The sequence below is a fragment of the Botryllus schlosseri genome, chromosome 13 (genome assembly GCF_051294905.1).
Source record: "Botryllus schlosseri isolate E-star chromosome 13, Bs_hap1, whole genome shotgun sequence".
Classification (NCBI taxonomy): domain Eukaryota; kingdom Metazoa; phylum Chordata; class Ascidiacea; order Stolidobranchia; family Styelidae; genus Botryllus; species Botryllus schlosseri.
The window spans coordinates 18313342-18322580 of NC_137248.1; the positions used below are offsets into that span (position 1 = coordinate 18313342).

The 9239-nt window shown below is 37.6% G+C and overlaps 1 long non-coding RNA gene across 1 annotated transcript; it reads left to right on the forward strand.

The window, feature by feature from the left end:
* The first annotated feature begins 923 nt into the window (after positions 1–923).
* On the forward strand, positions 924–7825 carry LOC145454532 (uncharacterized). The gene is made up of 3 exons (XR_013920156.1): positions 924–1382; positions 6289–6399; positions 7547–7825. It is a non-coding gene; the product is annotated as an uncharacterized LOC145454532 (long non-coding RNA).
* Positions 7826–9239: the final 1414 nt, after the last annotated feature.

Here is a 9239-nt window from a genome sequence, read left to right on the forward strand (position 1 = left end):
AATGAGAAGGAACATTGGTGCTGATGTTATAAAATATTTTATTATTCAGTTGCGAGAGACTTCATTGCATCAGCCGATGAATTAGAGACATTTTTCCTATTTCTGTGATATTAAGAAAAAGGGATATGACCGAGTCACCGAGACGAATGCTGTCAGAATAAGAACGTCGCCTTGAGGAATATATGTTCGCATTTGCAAAACTCGCGTAACTCGGTCACCTCGAGATTTAGGTAAGAATATTGACTTTGGAAAATCGGTAATTTGAACGTGTTTTGAATCCAATTGAGACTTCTGAAAGAAGACTCTTATTATTGGTACAGATTTAGTGTAAGATATTCTATGAGCTCTAAAGATAAAAAATCGTATGCATATTTGGAACCTAATCAGTGTGACATTACAATAAATATAAGTCTATATACTTATTTTGTAGCCTACGTTATGCTGGATGGCCGTTGTGAAAGCAAAATAGCATATATGATTCCTTTTACTATTTTATGTTGTATTAAAGTTTTCAGAATAGTATATTTATTATTCATATCGAAATGAACCCGAATATTTTCGGCTGACACTCTTACTTCCAAGAAGCTCTCGAAATGTTTAGGAAAAATGAAAATTCATAGCTAAGGTTTCAGAATTTTAGGATGTATGATTTTTCATCATTTTCCATATTTATTGCCGTAGTTGCACAATCTTGTTCGGGATGTTCGGAAAATTTGTCTAATGTATATCGCCTATGCATTCAACTGCTAAAATGAATATCAGCCGGCGCGCTTGATAAGGAAAAATGAAATTGAATAATATCGAGGAAATCACGGACAGATAAAGATATATCACCAACTGCGTATTTCGGATTCAAAACCTTATTAGTTTAGTTTATCCGGTTACTGAAGGTGCTCCGACGGCTGTATTCTAGCCACATAGGATCATTGCCGTGAATGTCATTCACGCATAGTGAGGTCAGGTAACTATGCCGTCACTGGAAATGATCCTCTGTTTAAAATATTAAATCAATAAAAATGAAAAACTCATGATCTGATTCTGTTTGTCACCATTTGTAGATTTACGCAGTAGTAGGATCAATAGTTATCATTTTACTGTATTTCGTTATTGCCGATACATCAGCGTAAAGATACGTGAGAAAATCATATGTTCAGTTCATTACACAATGCTAATTTTCTCAATTACGGTTTCATAACCAATAGATTATAGGCACAAGTGTCATCCTGAATAATTTCATTGTATATATAGACACTCCTTAATCTTGGCAATCGGTACGCCAAAGCTTGAAATGATCTCAAAAACAACATATATGATGACTTGGATTATGGCTTTCAGTCTCGCCTGCAGTTCGTCACGGCATGGGCATCACTCAACTCGGAGACGTAAGTTGTGCTTGACTTGCACGATAAATTTGTCGATGCATCTTACTGGTTTAGGATTCAATGACGGGTTTGACCAACCGCATAGTCAATTATCTTTGCTCCGCTCAGGATAAACCGACACCCGCCCGTCCTCAATGTACTAGATATTATATTTGTGTCCATTGTGATAAAGCTGTGTCGATTTGGAATATATTTCGTTCGATCGCATTGATTTATTACGAATACGCGAATAATGTAGAGCATTTGAACCAATTATCATCAGCAACAATATCACAGTAAGGGATTGTTCTACCACCACGCACGCCTGTTGCTTGTATAGTCATCAGAGGTGGTCAGTAACGAAGTACTTCTACTTTTTCGAAGTACTCAAGTAGTTTTCCTCTACTTCTGGTACTTACTCAAGTAGATCTGAATTTCACTACTTCTACTTCTACTTCATAATATTTTGTGATCTACTTACTTACTTTTCGCTATTTTCAGTTTGTCAAGTAGAAGTAGTTTAATCCTCCAATCAGGAAGATAGCCTGAGAAATTTCGGGACTGTTTTCACGGAATATCGACATTTAATTTTCATAAAAGTCGAGTTAAGCCTAGAATTTTGGTTGCGCTTCGCGCGCAGTGAATGCAGAGTATCCAGTATGATTTCACGAAAGTATCGGTGAATATAATTTAGGTGGTGGGTTGGCGTGGTTCCGTTCACACCGCATTGTCACCCTTCGCCATATCAAATATTTCATCACAGTATATATGGCTTATCATAATGTTTGAAACTGATGTTTCGCAATCTAGCATTTACTTATCATATAGTAATCTAGCTGTCCATGGCGTGTCCTAATCTGGAAAAGTGGACTCTGACTTTTCTTTAGTTTTAGAGCTGTTTTAGCATACCAACCTTCGAAACTTTCTGGACTTAAGACATTTAATAGATGTTCCGTTTTTAGATTTATATTTCACTTTCAATTCCCAGTACCATATATTTGATTTATAATTAATATCAATTCTTTTTTCTGGATAACTTACATGTTGAAGTATAAAAGCAAGTGTAGTAATACCTTCAATTTTCAGAAATAAGGCTACACAATATAGCATTTTTACGGTCCACCATATTTTTTATTAACGTTTACTAATCGCACAATGTGTTTACACCGTATCCAACACACCATCTCCGTATTGCTCTTCGACTAAACTACAGGCCTTATAATATGGGGGAGTGCGCAATACCATGATATCTTCTAAAACGTGCTGTTTGAGTAAACAGAGGATTAGTATCGCATTTCCATATCAATACTATCATTTTCATCCCATGATGTGGACGAATACTTATCCTTATGCTATCGAAAATTGGATACCTGCTGGTATGCATCAATACGAATCAAGCTCGTCACCTTTAGCATAGCTCAATTTGCACCTTTTTACAATCCATGTGAACGAATTACGATCGCATTCACAACTACTTACTTGAGTACTTTTAAAGTCAGTCAGTTCTACTTCTACTTCAAGTAGTTTTAGGTTGCTCATGGAAGAAGTACTTCTACTCGTACTTGAGTAGATTTTTTTCGTCGCTACTTCTACTTCTACTTGAGTAGCTTTCTTGACTACTTTGACCACATCTGTCATCATAGTTGGATCAACTACATTAATTCAGTTCAATTGCAATTACAATAACAATTACTTCCTTGCATGTTTCAATTACATTACAATTACAATTACTAAATGCTAAAAATATCGAATTACAATTACAATTGCAATTACTTGTACTGTTAATCATGTAATAGAATCGGTAGAGAGGTGCCCTCTGGATACCGTAGCGACGTGGTTGGCAACGATCTCAAGCAACAACCTCAAGCTAGTCATGTTTCATGCATGATACGTATAATACCCTTTAATAAAAAATAAATAAAAAAAAACTCGTACGTATTCGAACTATTCCTATTCATGAGTACTGAAAACTAAAAAAAAAGAATTTCTTTTCAAGCGACCAAAATTCGAGCGAATAGGCTACAAGACCAGCAGTGAAATGTAATCAAGCGAATACACAAAGCTGAGTAAGGCAAATGAAATGTAATTGGTAAGTCGTCAGCGATAAGGATGATAATGATAAGGTGTGTAAAATTAAAATAAATGCAAAAGGAAAGAAGCTCCTGATAACTACGAATTACAAAATTTTGGTTCGCATTTACATTTTCACTTGCTCGAAAACTGTTAGAATGCATTTGATGAACATTAGGGTGCGGAAATACTTCTGGCCTCAGTAAATTTGGCTAAGGTTGGGATAACAACTCTAAAAATGCGTGATCAAATTTGATAAAGCCTTGGTTGAAAACTTGAATTTCTTTTTGAAATAGTTGCTGCAGCAAGTCTCAGTACTGGTCAGAGATTTAAAAAAAAAACTCTGACCATCGTATAGGAAATGGTCGATTACAGGTTTCACAAGAGTTTATTTGCTGATTATCCATTTTTGAAATATTAAGATTTAGTGTAGCCCACTGGTTCTCAAACTTGTTTAGACACGCCCCCTTTATCACAGTGAAATATTTCGTGCATCCATTATCGTCTTATCACACAGTGAAGCCAGAATGTTGGCAATCCTTACAGATAGTTTGATGGTATGGAAGGTTATGACTGTTGATGAGATAATTCTCCAATATGAAATTCGGACTAGACACGGAGCAATAACTATGAAATGGATGTAAATCGCGCCAAGCGCGGTAGAAATTATCAATTTACCGGAGCTTCGCGCCCCCTTTCAGATGCTTTCACGCCTAACAAGGGGGGCACGCCTCCAAGTTTGAGAACCACTGGTTTAGCCTATATTGTAATTAGCTACGTTTTTTGTTGCTACTGAAGTATGGGAAACAGTTTAGCATGGGTGAATTATCAAGTTAACAAGGCACGCATGGAACACCGATGTAAATAGGATAATTATTTTATGTTGTGATTGTCAATGTAATTTAAATTGTAATTAGGCAAAATTTTCATCAAATTACAATTACAATTACACAAAATAGAAATGCTTCAATTACAATTACAATTACATGAAAAAAAGGTATGTAATTACATTCAGCTCAATTACAAATTACAATTGGTCCAACTCTGATAGTCATATATTGATTGTTTCTCGTGATTTCCGTAGAATCAATGCTATATTAAAAGTAGACTATTGCTGTCAGTGTGTGAATTGATGTTTTCTCTTTGAAATTCCATTTTCGCAACTATTCGGCTGTGAACGGTTAAGCTTCCAACCCCGTGTATACGAAACCCCTGTCATCAAGATTTATCACCTCAGAAAGTAGAGTGAGTTTTTCATTCATATGAAAAAACGGTGCTTAAGGCTAGCAGCAGTTAAGTTATGATAATTACAGTTTCTAGGATCACAAGCTCGTTATATTTTGTTCGCACTCATTCGTTATTTATTATGAATTTCCTTAGTCATTGCAGAAGTATAATTATTATTTCGTAGTCCTATATAGATCTTCGAAAACAAAAATACGACGTTATATACTTAGGTTTGCATTTAAATAGAAATCAGTTTATAAAAAACATCTTTGAAAGTGACCAATGTTTAAATTTAAAACATGTTCGTTTGTCCTCTTTTTGTTTGTTTTTTTAGTCATGACTTCCTCCAGACAAAAAAAATAGCACCTGTAAAATATACAATTGAATACCCATCATATGCGATATCGAGCGACAGGATGCTTTCCATATTGGGTCGATTTATTCGGAAGTCGTCGTTGCTCCAGCGCGTGCATTCGTGTACGAATCGTGTGTCAATATATCTCCTTAAAATCCTACATAGTATTCGGAACGGGTCAAAGCGTAGTTTTCTATATTTTTGCCCGTATCAAAAACAAAATTCGACACTCTTGCAGTAGATACACCACTGGTTTTACAGACTCCATTCCCTCTGACTGACCTATAAGACCCAGTCACTAACAACTAGTTCAGATCGGTTTACTAGCACTTTTTATCAGTTCAATACACCACAAAAGTGCGATACAATGAAAAGATAGGAAGGTGTCGAAACGATTTGGAGTAGTCTTGGGAATCAGACACCAACCTTGGCCTATGCGATGTAAAGAGGAGTCATGTACACTGAATGAAAAGTAAAATAAGATAGCATAATAAAAAGCAAGCAACAAAAAATAGGATGACATGTCACGGGAGGTGATATCGATAGGTCAGGTCGTCGTCAGGTAAACTTGAGGGCGGACTAGTATTAATTTAGTAGAAATTGCTTGTACTTCGACTTGAATGTGGACATGCTCGTTGACTGTCGGATGGCCTGCGGGATACTGTTCCACACGTCAGGTCAGGCATATTTGATAGAGCGATGATCTTTTCGGTCGATCGTATGATATTTGGACGACGTGGACGCGCTTATGTTGTACTTGTGCGCTTTTGATTCCAAGGTAAAGAAGTCATTGAAATATTCCGATCAACCGAAACCAGTGCAGGTGACAAATTGGCAGGGTCGCGTTGAAAATGGCGTCCGGCGCCAAATATTAGCGTGATCATGATGTTGATATACTGAGCAACAGAGACGATCGGATTCTTACATTTCGGGATCCGAATCCATCCGACTGGAAAACTGGAGTTCGGAGTCCGAAAAAATCCGACTGTGAATTTCAAATTTTTCAAATTTCAGAGTCCCTCACTGTAAAACTACGCTATTTTTCATATTCCAGTGGGTAAATCCCGCTAATATTCGATTTTCAAAGTCAATGCACAATCCAGATCCTATCCAGCCACGTTTAACGTCGATGAAATCCTGTTCCCGCTCCGGTTCAGAATCGTGATCATCTCTGCGGAGCACTGATCCCAATTGACGACATACTTTCATGCATATATTGATTGATTGCAAGTTATTTCATTTCCTTACTCTCACGAATTACTTTCTATTCGCTAGTGGTAAAGGTATTCCGACTACTTTCGAGCAGGTGTAAATCTGCATATTGTCCGACAATATTCAACGACGATGGATGTGCACGGTTTTGGAAGGATAAAATCGACCTAAAATGTAAGTCCTTGAGATCATAAAATACCTAGCATTACGAAGCTTTATTTGAATACAATCAGGCCCCGAGGTCTTCATGCAACGAAATCGAGAATCTTTTTGATGGCTTAGGCCTACTTCAAATCAACTTTCTACTATTTCCATGACAATAGTTGTGGATACCGCCAGGAGCAGTGATATGTGCTCCACCTCAGGGATTTCGAAAATATATAGCTCTTTGCTTTGGTAATTACCGGGATATCTAGAACTCTAGATATCCCTGGATAATTACAGCTCATTCGAAATATCTCTCACCCGCTCCTCACTCTCTCTTACGTTCAAGTGTCTGTTGTTGTGTTAAATATTCATGGTGTTTCGACTATATATGGTTATTTATACCAGGCCGACATTCATTACTATAAATCTTGAGCAGCCGACCTATTATAGAGCGGCTCACCTTTCTCCGGAGGCCGGGGGCCTTTTTAAGTTACAAGGCAGTGCGACCACAGATCGTTGCATTATATTTTTTCTGTAACTAATATATTATCTCCACACAACTTGCATGTAATGGTTCCGCATCGGCGTTTTCGCTCTGAATAACTGCATTTCGTTCCATTGTTGCATAAAACTCTGAACGGAGTGTACGCTTTTTGACTTTCTCGAAATTGGGTGTCACCGACGTATTCATAATGGTAGCTAAAGTGAAACCGCCACACCGCAGTCGGGTAGTTATAATGTGGCCTATGAACAATTGAATATGCTCGACATTTGCTGTCTTGAGTTATTATTAAACGGAAGTATTTCCTTAAAAAATCTCAACATTTGTAAGAAATGTGCTGGATAATACACGTATTTTCCAAACTGCTCAGAATTGCTTCGCGGAATCTCGGACAGGATGAAATCATCTGGCAGAGGCCGTATGCTTAACACTCCGGCTTTACTGACTTGCCGGTATCATTTTTTCTTGTCGGCGCAATATAGAAACCAGATATGATATCGATTATCATAAGTGATTATCATAAGTACTTTTCATCGTTTATCTGATTATTATGTCCTAACCGCCCTTGTCAGCGCGTGTTCGCGTCTGAGCAGCGACGCGTCACGTATGAAAATTTATTGAATTGGATGCGTACCTGATTTGTTAATTGTAAAAAATCCATCATTTATTTAGTTTGTCGGATCTGCCAGAGCTACTTGTGTGGGAGGAACGAGCCCAAGAAGTCTCCACTGGGGTGGCGGTCATGAGAGATCCTACAACACGCAAAAACTTTGATTTTGTTCGATGAATCTTGTTTAAACCTCATCCTTTTCTTATCAGGGTTACGTTTCATGAATGTGTTTTCAAATGTGTATTGTGCAATGAATGCGCATAACTATATCACATCTAGAATTGTCGCATATTCGCACTTTTCAAACAATCCGCGGTTAATTATGAGATTGACGTTCGCAATAGTTATTTATACATTGTTGACTTTACACTTTACAGCGACATCACATAGGCAGTGCAACAGTTGGCCCAACTATAAAAAAAAAGGCAATTTTCGGATTCAAGGAGGGGATTTGGTGCTTCAGAACTCACGAAAGAAATATCCTAGTACAAACACGTCATTGAACTTCATAGATTCTCAGACCCTGGATTTGGCTAATTGATCCCACTTCAAAGATATATACTAGGCAAAAGGTCTCAAACTCAAATGTTCTCGCGGGCCAATTCCTGAGTTTTCGATGACGCCGCGGGTCGCAGCATCAATAATAGGGATATTCAATGTATAATTTCCAAGTAGGCGTTATTTGACGGGAGCTTGCAGACAGGCATTCCACTAACATCATGAAAATATAATTTACCATTGTACTATTCACGCTTGACTCGGAAAAAATCACATTTTCAAATTTGAATAAAATTGTTTTTGTGCCGGGCATAATTTGTTAAAAGAATGAGTTATAGACATCATGCCAGAGGATGCATCATGAAATTGACAAACTGTCGGGTTATGAAATTGCAGCTAGTGGACCTTTGACGTGCCACAATTTTATGTAGAATATTTTTTTAAATCTACTGAAGATTGATCTGAAATCAGAGCATTTGAGCGGTGTAGCCTAATCCAGGTTTTGGTGTAGTCGTGATAAGTATAGGCTATTGTTACTATCATTGCCAAAGTCAAATTAAATCAGCGTTAGATTTTGCCTTTGATTATTATTGGATCATATCAAAACAACTTAAATATAATAATTATTGAGTCATAGTAATAGCATTGTGTCTTAATTTTAGCGATCGTACCCTTAGTGCTTCCAATAAGATTTCTCGCAGCCCCTGTTCATTTTCTACACAATTTCTGACGGTACCTATATTAAAATCAGAAAGCTCTTTCACATAAATTCGCGCGTTGCGCGAAGACCATTTCCCAGTTAAGTGAATTGATAATATTCCACAGCATATAGAACCAATTCCACAATGCATCTCGTACCACCTGATGTGGTGCTTCGTACCCCAAACGGGTCTACGGACCCTGGTTAAGAACCCCTAGAATAGAAATGTCCAATCGCCGATGAATTTATTGGTGTTACGTGTTACAGCTATGGAGCGTACTACTGCCTCACTCGCCACCGATATTAACATGGATAAAGAGAGCAAACAACACTCAGCATAGCTTTCAATACAACATCCCTTGTAACAGAATTATTCTGTTACAATGGATGTTGTATTGAAAGCTATATTCAAGTTCTGTACCACGAACCAGCTATTTAAACACTCAGCATGTAACTAACTATACGTCACGGACAGCACCGTAACTGCCGCACCCCAAACCCCGCAATTGGGAGGGGCCCGAGCTCGAAGGGAGCCCCAAATTATCTCGTGAATTAGC